At 37.1% G+C, this 14,251-nt stretch overlaps 1 long non-coding RNA gene across 1 annotated transcript; it reads left to right on the plus strand.

The window, feature by feature from the left end:
- Window positions 1–679: 679 nt before the first annotated feature.
- On the plus strand, window positions 680–8,029 carry LOC129502664 (uncharacterized). The gene is made up of 3 exons (XR_008662999.1): window positions 680–811; window positions 6,304–6,559; window positions 7,701–8,029. It is a non-coding gene; the product is annotated as an uncharacterized LOC129502664 (long non-coding RNA).
- Window positions 8,030–14,251: the final 6,222 nt, after the last annotated feature.

The raw sequence follows: 14,251 nt of genomic DNA on the forward strand, positions 1-14,251 counted from the left end.
AGATCTGAAGAGTTATTGCAAGCTCAAGTCTAAGAACTTTTTATAAAACTAGAAGGACTCATCATCCCAACTAACCATTCATGGTCCAGTTCTTTCCCTGGATAGTCCACTGTTTAGACTACCAAGCAAGTCTGGTGAAATTCTCAGGTTATCCATTCCTTACTGGAGTAGTAACCAATGCTGTGGACAACACCACCAATACAACTGGTGTCTCGGATTCAAAAAATTCAATGAGTGGTAAGAGACTGAATACAGAAACAAATAATGGCCAGACCGTATACAAAATGGAGCCCTGATCAACAGCCTCTATAGTAATTAGTCTAAGCAGCCTAGTATAACCTGATCAACATCAGTCCCAAATCAGGGCCTAGTCAATAATTGCCAGCTTCTCTAATTTTTGCTCATATTTTTCACTTAGGATGAACCATAGAAAGCCAAATATGTACTCTGACCAATCATATAGGATGGTCCACTTCTAGTTAGTCCTCTAGCTTCTGTAAGCCAACAGTCTCCAGTTAGGGCATTACCTGAAACCTTCCCCTTTTCTACTCTAGAGCTTTCCACTACTCTACCTGCATTTGAGTTTCTGCTCATCTCAGGTGATGGTGGTAACTCCTTTGCTATAGCAAGCTCTGAATCAATAGCATTTGTTTGTTTTTATTTCAGTGATTTTCATTTATTACTACAGCTTTCTCAGAGTTTCCATCAAGATATAGTTTGCACCGACCATCACCACGGCCTCCAGTTTTCAACCAGGCAATAGAACCCATTGTGCCTCACTGCTCACTGCTTGTCAAGTCCACAATAAGTGGTAAGTCAGCACAGACCTGAACTCTACTCTCTTCATGTTGATTTCTTTGGTCATTTCTTCTGAGTTTGGTACCCAGGTTTTGTCATCAGTGCCCACCCATTTGTTTGGCATCATTGGTGGAATCAAGCTATTCTTTTCATCTTTTTTCTTTTTTTTTTGCATTTGTGTTACTGACCCGTGGAGTACCGTCTAAAAGTGTTATATCTAAGAAGGAGAATCATAGTAGAACACAAGCATATGCTTTCTAAGCCTATTGCTCACCAGCCTCACAGACCTATGAATTTGCTTTTCTTGCCACAACTGCCCATTTGGACAAGTTTTGTTGTAGGTCACCAGTAAAAGTAGATGAGGTGCTGTTTCTGTCTCAAATTTTGGTCCTGAGGGCTTTTTTTGTTTTCCCTTTTTGATTCAGAAAGAGCATTCTCTCTGATATTCCATGTGTTAGATGGCACAGATTGTTGAGTTTGGGGTTTGAGATGTGAGCTGCAGAACCATTTCATTTCTACCAGCACTGGCAGCTCTCATGGAATCATCTAAATCTCAGTCTTCTCCTCCTCCGGGAAAGGAAAAAACAAAAAACTCCCTTCAATTTAGATCAATAAGAAAGGAAAATGTGTTCACTATTCTGGATTAGTTTTAAGCAAACAAAGTGAGTTACAAATATAGATGGTGAACCTCATTAATTCCTGGTAGATAATGAGTACTACTCTTTCTTTTTAAATTCTACCATCATTACTCAACCTCTTCTTCAGAGAAAACATAGCACATAAAAGCAGGTATTTAATTTTTTTTAAGTTATATTTTAATTTTTTTAAAATATATTTTTATTGGAGTTCGATTTGCCAGCATATAGTATAACACCCAGTGCTCATCCCATCAAGTGCCCTGATCCTCAGTGCCCGTCACCCAGTTACCCCAATTGCCCGCCCACCTCCGCTTCTGCAAACTTTTTTTCATTTCCCAGAGTTAGGAGTCTCTCATGGTTTGTCTCCCTCTCTAGTTTTTCCCACTCAGTTTCCCTCCTTTCCCTTATAATCCCTTTCACTATTTTTTATATTCCTCGTATGAGTAAAATCATGATGATTGTCCTTCTCTGATTGACTTACTTCACTCAGCATAATACCCTCCAGTTCCATCCCTGTCGAAGCAAATGCTGGGTATTCGTTGTTTCTAATGGCTGAGAAATATTCCGTTGAATCCATAGACACAGCTTCTTTATCTATTCATCTTTCGATGGACTCCGAGGCTCCTTTCACAGTTTGGCTATTGTAGACATTGCTGCTATAAATATTGGGGTGCAGGTGTCTCGGCTTTCCACTGCATCTGTATCTTTGGGGTAAATCCCCAGCAGTGCAATGGCTGGGTCATAGGGTAGCTCTATTTTTAACTCTTTGAGGAACCTCCACACAGTTTTCCAGAGTGGCTGCACCAGTTCCTATTCCCACCAACAGTGCAAGAGGGTTCCCCTTTCTCCACATCCTGTCCAACTTTTGTTGTTTCCTGTCTTGTTAATTTTTCCCATTCTCACTGGTGTGAGGTGGTATCTCATTGTGGCTTTGATTTGTATTTTCCTGATGGTAAATGATGCGGAGCATTTTCTCATGTGCACATGCGTAGGTCTTTGGTGAAATTTCTGTTCATGTCTTCTGCCCATTTCATGATTGGATTGTTTGTTTCTTTGCAGTTGAGTTTAAGAAGTTCTTTATAGATCTTGGATACTAGCCCTTTACCTGATACGTCATTTGCAAATATCTTCTCCCATTCTGTAGGTTGTCTTCTAGTTTTGTGGACTATTTCTTTTGCTGTGCAGAAGCTTTTTATCTTGATGAAGTCCCACTAGTTCATTTTTGCTTTTGTTTCGCTTGCCTTCATAGATGTATCTTGTAAGAAGTTGCTTTGGCCAAGTTCAGAAAGAGTGTTGCCTGTGTTCTCCTCTAGGATTTTAATGGATTCTTGTCTCACATTTAGATCTTTCATCCATTTTGAGTTTATCTTTGTGTATGGTGTAAGAGAGTGGTCTAGTTTCATTCTTCTGCACTTTTCCCAGCACCATTTATCGAAGAGACTGTCCTTTTTCCAGTGGATAGTCTATTTCTCCTTTGTCGAATATTAGTTGACCATAGAATTGAGGGCCCATTTCTGGGATCTCTATTCTATTCCACTGATCTATGTGTCTGTCTTTGTGCAAGTACCACACTGTCTTGATGATCACAGCTTTGTAGTACAATTTGAAATCCGACATTGTGATGCCTCCGGCTCTGGTTTTCTTTTTCAATATTCCCCTGGCGATTCGGGGTCTTTTCTGATTCCACACAAATCTTGAAGCAGGCATTTTACATAATTCACAGCCCTTAACTGTAACCCTTGTATCGTTGACTGAAAAATATTCCTTTTTTTTCTCTGTGCCATCCTTGGAAAGTTAATAAGGAAATATATATTATGCAAGTGGGTTTTGCAAACACACATGAGAGGAACTATTTCTTGGGATTTGAGAAGACTCCTCTATTTATAATCAAATTGGGTTTCTCTGGATATATTTGCCTTCTCTGTAATAGTCACTACATACTTCTGATAAAGATCTTGACACCATACCTAACACTTTATGCGCTAAAATTTCCAACATTGGAATTGGAATGGAATTGGAGGAGAACTATTACAATTCAGACAGACCCTATCAAACCATCACCCAAACTTTCCTAATATCCTTTGAGGCCAGACACAAAGGAAGAGCTTAAAGCTATTTTAAAAACCTTATATTCAAAGATCTCATAGTCTGTAGTAGCCTTGTAACACTCTCATCCTGACAAAAAAGAAACCATAGGATAAAGTTATAAATTGTTCAAGACTTCAAGACCATCAACAAAATTATTATCTTTTGTTTCTATGTAGTATGTAATTCAAATACCACCCGGTCATTTATTCTGCCTATAGCCACTTGCTTCACTGTGGTAGATCTTTCCCTTGCATTTTTCAGCATGCCTTTAGACCAAGAGAATCAACATCTTTTTGCCTTCACTGAAAAGGACAACATCCCTGGGAGGTCATGCTTCAGGGGTGCACGGAAGCCATCTATTATTTTTCTCATGTCCTTAATCAATCAAGATCCAAATTTCCCTTGCTATTCAGTTCTGATTAATATTATAATATAATATAATATAATATAATATAATATAATATAATATAAATCTTTTACTTTGTTCGGGGAACAAGGAAGCTTGTAAAAAGGATCATTTGCTTATTCTCAGCCTTAATAGGAAAAGAACACAATGTTTCAAAAGGTAGATGACAAATGCTTCAAAACACTGTCCTTTATTTAGGAAATGACCCCTCTAAGGTAGGGAAACACTCTCCCAATAGATTAAAGACTATCCAAACTTACTCTAGACCTCTTTCAAGGTGACAAGTAGGAGGATTTCTAGGCTTAACTGGAAATTAAAGGCTATGGGTGCCAAACTTTTCTGTGATTGCAACACTTCTTTATGAATTGTCTAAGTCTTCAGTAAGAGACTCTGATCTGGGAGCCCTAACAGGTCTTCTATACTCTAAAGAAAGTCCAACAATAGTCTCTTTCCTTAGGTGTTCCTAACTACAAAAGCCATTTCACTGAATTGAATTGAACTTGAATTGTGCATGAACAATTTCTACAAGCCCTTAAGGTTTCAACTCAATTTCATGGGGATCATCAAAAACCAGTTGCTTATTACTGACTCACCTTTGACCCAGCTGTAAAGGCTTTTTCCCTTTGACTTAAGGTAATCAGTGTCATGGCAAGACTTGTCGATGCTTCTGCTGAACTAGTTCTAGGCTCTCTACTTAACCTCATGGTTCCTCATGCAACACAGACATTGCTACTGACTGAGAACACACAGTACTTTTCAGCCAACTGGTTAACCTCTTAAGAGATTCTGTTACTCTCTTCTCTCACATCACTCTTCAAGTCTGAAACTTACCACTCCCCTGTTCCTAAAAGAATGGGAACGACATGATTGTCTCATTTCCCTTAGAGGGATTTCTGTACCTGGAAGAAACAACATATTATAGATCCCACCTAGAAATCTGATCTAGTATTATTTGTTGAGGGACCATTCTTCACCTGAAATGAGTTATTAAGTAGGATATACTATCAGTAATTTAAGAAGATCATTCTTTAGAATAAAATCCCCTACATGAAGTAAAATCAGCCCACATGGCAAAACTTACCGCACTTCCTAGAGCTTTTCAACTAGCTAAAGATCAGAGAGCAGACACGTATACACAGGTAGCAGATCTGCTTTTGGACAAGTACAAGACACTGGGATGCTTTAATCACAGCAAAGGGAGTTCTCAGCTCTGCTGGTTTCCTCCTAAAAATGGACAGCAAATTAAGAAATCTTTAGATTCCTAGAAGGATGGCTGTTATAAATATTGAGGCCTATGTAAAAAAAAAAGAGATAATACAGAAGCTAAAGAAAATGCTCTAGCAGGTCATTATGCTAAAAATGCTGCCTTAATGAAGGTTATGATCTTACCTAAACCCTCAAAGGATATATCTCTGGAGGGTTTCAAAGGGGTCATTAAAAACATCAATATATAGCATCCAATTTTTGAAAAAGAAGGATCTGGTTGCATCTTTCACTCAGATAATCTCTGGCACTCTCAAAATGGCCGCCTGGTTAAAGCAGATAAGTTAAAATGGGTATTAACTAAATTTCTTCATGAAACTATTCATCATGGAAGAGATGAAGTGATTATTATCTTAACATTGGTGAGAAAACTCTAAAAAGACAGCTGAGGTTATTTTCAAGTCATGTATCATCTATCAACAGCTTAATCCGGGAAAAACTGTAAAGGGGAGACACAGCCAGGACCCTCGGTGTCACTTTGAACACCTTCAGATGGATTTTAACTAGCTTCAACCTATATGAGATTTGAAAAGGTTTTAGTTATTGTATATATATATATATTCAGGATGTGCTGCAACATTCCTTTGCTGAAAAATTACAGGCATTATGGTCACTAAAAAGCTGCTTGATTTTGTGTTTTCAACCTGGCGCATCTCAGCTTTTATATCAAGAAGTCAGGATGCACACTTAACCGACAGCCTTGTAAGACAATTCTATAAGATGTTACCTTTACTTAAAAGCTATACTGTTCTTATCATCCACAATCTCCTTCCTGAAAAGGTTAAAAAGACTGATGGAAATTCTTAAATTTAAATTAACAAGACTTTCAGAAATCCTCGAGCTCTCTTCGCCAAAAGTACTTTCACTAGCTCTTATAGCTATGCAGTTCACTCCCTCAGGGACACATCAGATATCCCCCTATGAACTAGTGACTGCAAGATGCACATATTTGAGAATTTTATCTCCAATATTAGATTTCACCCTACTGCATGGTGACATGGCAAAATTTAAAAGGGACTCTTGTATTATACACCCAGTTCTATCATCAATGGTTAAGATGATACCCTAAATCATTTTTCTAAATCATCTCTTCATGATTTTTTTTTAAAGATTGTATTTATTTATCCATGAGAGACACAGAGAAAGAGGCTGAGGCACAGGCAGATGGAGAAGCTGACTCCCTATGGGGAACCTGATGCAGGACTTGATCCCAGGACCCCAGGATCACGATCTGAGCCAAAGGCAGATGCTCAACCACTGAACCACTCAGGTGCTCCTTTTTATGATCTTCAACTAAGATATTTTGTCTATTGGAAGATACATCAGAGGAAAACCACTTTGATCTAAATGGAAGGAGCTTTATCAGGTATGATTAATAACAAATAAAATAGTAAAATGCCAGAGAGTCAATGCTTGGTTTCATGTTTTATGATTGAAGAGATTAAAGAAGCAATTCAGAGTTTCACACAATTGGAAGGCTACTCTAATTGGGGAATTCACATTGAGGATATTCAGAGATCTTGTAAACACACATCTTCTTGGGAAGGAAACAGCTCACTGAATACCTTTGGAACAATAGATAGCTTCACATGATGAGTAGTTTCTGCCTTGAGTGTTGGACCAAGACCTCTGTCTGATTCTTGTCTTATTCTTGTCTGTTAATAATCATCCTTATTTCCTATAGACCCTTGGTTGTTATTCACACATAATGGCCTTTTCTCTCCTTTTTTTCCCCTCCTTATGTAATTATTAGGTCAGAACATATTCATTATAATTCCATCATTAGACTATCTCAAATAGTAGCCACTACCCTCAGTCTTACTGACAGCTGGATATGCCATCTATGACTGCATCCCTTTATAAAACCTCTGGGCAATTCTAGTCTCATCAGATGAGAGCATAAGGAATAGTCTAATAAGACTATAAGGAATGATGTTTCTATTTGCCCCTACACAGAAAAATGTCCATAACCTCAGTAGCAATTAGCCTGGTAAGCCAAATCACCATCTCTGCAGCAACTGTCCCAATAGTTAAATCTTGGTCAACCAACAACTGCCTGCTTCCCTAATTTTTGTTCCTCATTTCCAATTTAAGACCAACTATAAAAAGCCAAAAATGTTTCCCTAATTAGTTACATAGCATACCCTAATTCTAATTAGTTTCATCCCAACTTCTTCATGCCAACTGCTTTCTATCAGGGCATACCTAAAGTCTTTTTTCCTTTTTAGTCTATTATACAGGTTGCCCACTAATCTTCCTGCCTTGAGTCTCTGCCAGAAGTAAGTGATGGTGGCTGACTCCCATACGATAGCAAGCTCTGAATAAATAGTCTTTGCTCATTCTCATTTGGGTGGCCTTCATTTATTTCCACAGCAGTACTGCTTTATCAAAAGATTTTCTTCCACCAGCCTCTTGGAATCCACTAAATCTGTGACTCACAGGGTCGATTCCTAGTTATTTGCTTTAACTTAATCTTTTATATTAATATTTTCTCTCTTTAATTTCAGGTATCCCTGTTTAAGATGTCTGGACTTCTGGATTCTAAAACAATTGACTTTTGCTGTAACCTCTCGACTGATGGTTCAACTTATTTTATATCAACAACACCAACAAAAGTCCTAGAGAGATCCTACTTTGTCTCACTCAGAAGGTTTATGCTTGTCTTTTAGTTGTTCAGAAACCTACTCTATTCCTTCAAATTGAGCGAAAGTAGAGATTGACAATGTTGGACTTTATCTGAGCTCTGTATTCCTAGAAAACAGTGATAGTTAATAAATCCCCCATATTTTGTTTCCAGGAAAGGAGTTACTGAAAAGAGGCACCACTCTTCTCCATATAATTTATATAAGACTCCCAGTCCATTCTTTTTCATGACTTCAATAAAAATTGTGTATAGATATATGGACAACTATTATTTGTCAAAGATGCCAAGACCATTGAATGGGAAAAGAATAATGTTTTCAACAAATGATTCTGGGACAACTGGATATAGTCACAGAAGAATTAAGTTGGATCCTTACCTCACACTATATGAAAATTAAGCAAAATGGATTAAAAAATCTAAGTGTAAGAGCTAAAACTATAGAATTCTTAGAAGAATACAGAGGTAAATCTTCATGATTTGGCAATGGGTTTTTAGATATGACCCCAGAACATAAGCAACAAGAGGAAAAACATAAATTAAGCTTCATCAAAATAAAATTTTTATGTTTCAAAGATTTCTATCAAGAAGGTAGAAAGACAACCTAAAGACTACAGATATATTTGAAAATCATATATCTGATAAGGAATTTGTACATACATAAAGATTTCTTACATAAAGAATTCTTACAACTGAATAATAAAAATAAGAAATAATACAAAAAGAGCAAAGGATCTCAATAGACATTGTTCCAAAGAAGATATACAAATGGCTGATAGTCATATGAAAATATGCTGTTGATCATTAGTCATCAAGTAAATGCAAATCATAACCACAATGAGATATTACTTCATACCCAGTAGGCTAGAATCAAAATATAAGATAATAATAAGTGTTGGGAAGGATGTAGAGAAACCAGAAACCTTGTGGACTGCTAGTGGGAAAGCAAAATCACAACTACTTTGGAAAACAATCTGACAAGTCCTTCAAATGACAGAAAAATAGGTGATTGGTTGCTTAGGGATGGAAAGGATGGTAGGGAGGAGGGGATGGTAGGCGATAGCTAAATCATATTTTTTTTTCCAATTGAGATGATAACAATATTCTAAAAATTATTGTAGTGATGGCTTTAAATTTATAAATAAAAATAATGGTACATTTTAAATGAATGAATTTTGTGGTATGTGAATTATGTCTCAAGAGAGTTGTAAAAACAAAAGAAAACAAATGACCCATGTTTGTAGATGTTTAGCTCACTATAGCCTGTTTCCCGAATATAGGAAACTGGGAGCCCATTTTGAACTACCTTTGTCCTTTTTAATTCAAACTGTCAGCATTTTCACCAATATGATTCTCTTAAAAATTTTGTAGGTTTACACTGTTGATGGGAATGCAAGTTAGTACAGTCACTCTGAAACAAAAAACAGTATGGAGATGCCTCAGAAAGTTAAAAACAAAGCTACTGCACAACCCAACAATACTAAGTATTTACTCAAAGTACACAAATGTAGTGATCCAAAGGGGCACCTGCACCCCAATGTTTATAGCAGCAATGTTCACAATGGCAAACTATGGGAAGAGCCCAAATGTCCATCGACAGATGAGTGGATAAAGAACATGTGATATATATATATATATATATATATATATATATATATATATATATCATCAAAAAATCTGAAATTTTACCATTTGCAATGACGTGGATAGAACTAGAGGGTATTATGCTAAGCAAAATAATCAGAGTAAGGCAATTATATGATTTCACTCATATGTGGAATTTAAGAAACAAAACAGGAGCATAGGGAAGTGAGGGAAAAATAAAAGAATACAAAAATCAGAGAAGGACAAAAACCATAAGAGACTCTTACATAGGAAACAAACTGAGGGTTCCTGGAAGGAGGTGCATGGAGGATGGAGTAACTGGATAATGGGCATTAAGGAGGGCACATGACATAATAAGCACTGGGTGTGACATGCAACTGATGAATAACTGCACTCTACCTCTGAAACTAATGAGACACTATATGTTAATCGAATTTAAATAAAATAAAATCAAAACTTTTGTAGGTTTTTTTTATGAACTTGATTAGAGGTTCACTCTATGACACAAAAGCTTCCTCCACAATTATTTTTGAGTCAGACCTTCTAGTCCTGGCTGCCCAAGAAGAAGAAGAAGATCAGCTCTTTTATCTTCCCGAGAGCATCTACTATGTACCACCTTCAGTATTTCAAGGAGATCTTAAAAAAGGTTTTACAGTTACCCATTGCTATACAACAAACCATACCAAAACCTAGTGAATTAAAACAGTCATGATTGTTAATAGGTCTGAGAGTTTGGAGATTCCTATGTTGATTTTGCCTGGATTCACATATGTGTTGTCTCAGCTAGAGATTCAGCTGTACTGGAAGGTGCAAAGGGACCTCACTCACGTGTTTGGCCATTGGTTTTAGCTTTTGGCTGAGATTCTTCAGTTTTTCTCTTCATGGTCTTTCGTCTGTCAGTAGGTTAGTTCAGCTGCCTTCCCTGGCTGTCTCAGGGATGTTTTCTGAGGTAGGAGAAGTAGAAGAAACAAGACTTTTTAAAACTTAACCCCAAAGTCACATTATGTCATTTCTACCGTATTCCATTGGTCAAAGTAAGTTATAGCCTAGCCTAGATTCAAGAGGATGGAGAAACAGATTCCACAGCCAGGCGAGGGGGAAGGCAAAATCATATTTTAATATAGTGTCTTACTGAGATAGGAGGGGTTAGGGCATTAAACCATTTGCCACCGTCCTTACAAGGATTTTGGATTTTATCCTCCAGTCCTTGGGGCATCTCTGAAATGTATGAATAGGAGGGAATTCTATGATTAGTTTGTGTGTTAGAAAGATGACTCTGAGGGCAGTGTGAAGATGGACAGAAGAGGGGAAAGACAGAAGTTAGGCAAAATATATTCAGAAAAATAATAAAATCATCCATTTGGAGATGATAAGGGCTTGACTAGAGATTGGAGGAGCTAGTAAGTGTGTAGACTTTAAAACCTTACTCAGTGTTAGGCAAGTGTCAAGATTTTATTTAGTGTAGCAACTCACTATACCACGACTGTATGTATATGTAATAAATTATATGTAGCATTCCTAATAGTATATATTTGTGATATAGACTATATCAAGTGAAAGGAAATAATAAGCATAGAGTCTGGGGTGAGGACTATCTTAGTTGAGGAATGTAAGCTACTACAAAAGTTTTGGACTTGTGATTGAGTAGTAGGCTTATACATGCCTGTAATATTGCTAAAAGAAAGAGAAAAGGAAATGGTTATAGACCAAAGATGTAAGCATATGAAGTAAGGATTGTTTTTTATATATTTTGTCCTGGAATGAAAACAGTAAAGCTAATCTGCTTTGTGAACCTCCAGTAAGATGGATTAGTATGTACTTTGCAGCATTCACCAAACTCGCTTGGTCTGGAATCATTTGTCCACAGATGAATTGTAGAAGGTGCCATGGCACTTATCATTTCACAGATGAAGAAATTGAATTTATGAGATGTAAAACAAACTTACTTTTCTTTCTAAAAAAAAAAACACACAAAAACTTACTTTTCTATCTTATTCTGAGTTTTCTTTCTCTTTCTTTTTCTTTCTCCCTCCCCCTCCTCTTTCTTCTTTCTTTCTTTCTTTCTTTCTTTCTTTCTTTCTTTCTTTCTTTCTTTCTTTTCTTTCTTTCCCTTCCTTCCTTCCTTCCTTTCTTTCTTTCTTTCTTTCTTTCTTTCTTTCTTTCTTTCTTTCTTTCTTTCTTTCTTCTTTTCTTTTTTTCCTTTCTTTCTCCACCCCTTTTACTGATCTGTTATATTTTTATTAGTTAGTAACCAGTCAGTAACATTTAACAAGGACTGATTAAAAGGTCCTGTGAATACCATAAAAGTAAAAATCATATTCTAGTCTCCAGAGATGTGCTGTCTAATACAATGGCTACAAGCCATCTGCGGCTTTAAGCACTTGAAATGTGGATAGTGTAGGCAAGAAATTAAATTTCTAATTTGATTTAATGTTAATTAATTTTGTTTAAAAATTAAAATATTTTTCCATTAATTGTAACTTTGCTTTGGTAGGACAATATTTCACTTAAAGTCTTGAAAATGTAGCATCCAAATTGAGATCTGTTATAAGCATAAGATATGCATTGAATCTGGAATATGGTTGGATGAACAGATTTTATCTTATTTTATTTTATTTTATTTCATTTCATTTTTAAACATACTTTATTTATTTATTCATGAGAGACACACAGAGAGAGGCAGAGACATAGGCAGAGGGAGAAGCAGGCTCCCTGTGGGGAGCCCGATGTGGGACTCGATCTGGGACCCTAGGATCACTATTCCTGAGCCTAAGGCAGATACTCAACCACTGAGCCATCCAGGCATCCCAGGAACAGATTTTAGAAGCAGAAAGAATCCATTCTATTTGGACATGTAGAAAGGGAACATATTATAAAGAAAGGTTGTAAAATATTTCATTAATAATTTTTATATTTATTATCTAAGAAAATGGTAATTTTTTATATATTGGGATGAGTAAAATATATGATTAAAATTAACTTCAGGGATCCCTGGGTGGCTCAGCGGTTTAGGACCTGCCTTCAACCCAGGGCCTGATCCTGGAGTCCCCAGGATCGAGTCCCGCGTCAGGCTTCCTGCATGGAGCCTGCTTCTCCCTCTGCCTGTGTCTCTGTCTCTCTCTGTGTATCTCTCATGAATGAATAAATAAAATCTTAAAAAATTAATTTCACCTTTCTTACTATTTTTAATAAGGCTTCTAGAAAAATTAAAATATCATATGTTGCCCATATTTGCTTCTATTTAATAGCACTGCCATAGCAATTTTTTACTTCTCAGGCAAAAATACAAAGTACAAACTTTGAGACTGTACCTTCCATGTGACCTCATAAACATCCAAAGAGAAAAATGCCCTTCTATGGCTGTAAAGCTTTTACATTGTTAGCTGTCACTGGCCCTCCATAACATGGGTGTTATGGAGTCTAGGGTCTGCAAGGGCAGGTCTAGGGTAGGAAAGGAGGGGGATCTGTTTCTCTGTAGCAATAGCCTCTAGACAGACAGCATTCATGACTGATTAGAGGCCTCTGCTTGACTTCTCTGCTTAATCAATCTTGGCAATCCTTTATTGCTTGCTTGACTAAAACATGGCGGCGATTATTGCTTTAAAGAACCTTTGTCAGCTCTTTGCAGAGCAGAGAATTCTGAGAGCCGCACAAATTACCTGTGAATATGCCAATGATGAAACAGGCAGGAGTGATAGGTAGGAAGAATAAAACTGAAAAGAGTAAGAGCTCAAAAGTGCCCAAACACTCTCATCATGGGGTCAGGGTGTCATTCAGAGTAACAAGTCTGTCTTTAGAGTGAATTTGACCCTCTCAGAGAAGGAATGCATAGGAACAGCAGAAGAGGTCTGTGTGTACACCAACACAAACATATATAATTTATAAAACGTTGCCCTTCCAAATGAAGACCCACACAATAAATGTCTGATTTCTTCATTTAACAAATATTTACCCAACACATGACACAACCCAATGATTTGGTTGTAGATGGAAGAGAAAGAGAGGAATTGAGGGTAGATGCTAGATTTGTAGCCTGAACAACTTGGCTGGGCCACTTACTGAGATGCAGAAGTTTTGGATCCAAGGTCAAAGACATAGAATTGAAGTGAGCCGCTGTGTGCATGTAGATCATACAAAAGTCTCGTGGGTGGTACTCTGGTTTCGTTTTTGTTCGTCATGTTTTAAATCTTCTCCAGATGACTTTACAGTGCAGCCAGGGTTGAGAACACCAGCCCCTCATGGGATCTGGAAACAGATTTCAGAAGCAAAAAAGATCTATTCCATTTCAGACGTATGAAAAAAAGAAATGACACCATCCTGAATTGAGTCAGATTCAGGGATCAGAATCCTTGCCTCAGTTCTGTAATCTTGTAGAAGTGCTACCCCATTTAGCCTCAGTTTGCTCATCTGTAAAATGAAGGGGTTGGTGTGGAAAAAAACAATCCTTTAGGCATCTGTTCCCTAGAGGATTGTCTTTGGCAATATACCCTGAATGGTACATGGTACACAGAGTGGTTAAAAACATGGATTTGAACCCTGCTATAGGAAATCCCCACTTCCGTGATCCCAGACATGCTCTCAACCTCTCTAATGATTGATTTCTTTGGCTGAAAAAAATGGATCTCAATCCCCAACACTCCAAGTTACTACAAAGGCTAAAAAGATTGATATCCGTAAAATACTTAACACAATGAGTCTCACCTAAGAGCTGGTCAGTGAAAGTAGCTTATTATTGTTATGCCCTTTTATGTTCTTTTTATTTATCTCGCCTGATTTCTTTGATTCTTATATTGGCTAATTTCTCTACAGATT

Source organism: Nyctereutes procyonoides, unplaced genomic scaffold, assembly GCF_905146905.1.
Source record: "Nyctereutes procyonoides isolate TBG_1078 unplaced genomic scaffold, NYPRO_anot_genome, whole genome shotgun sequence".
Classification (NCBI taxonomy): Eukaryota; Metazoa; Chordata; class Mammalia; order Carnivora; family Canidae; genus Nyctereutes; species Nyctereutes procyonoides.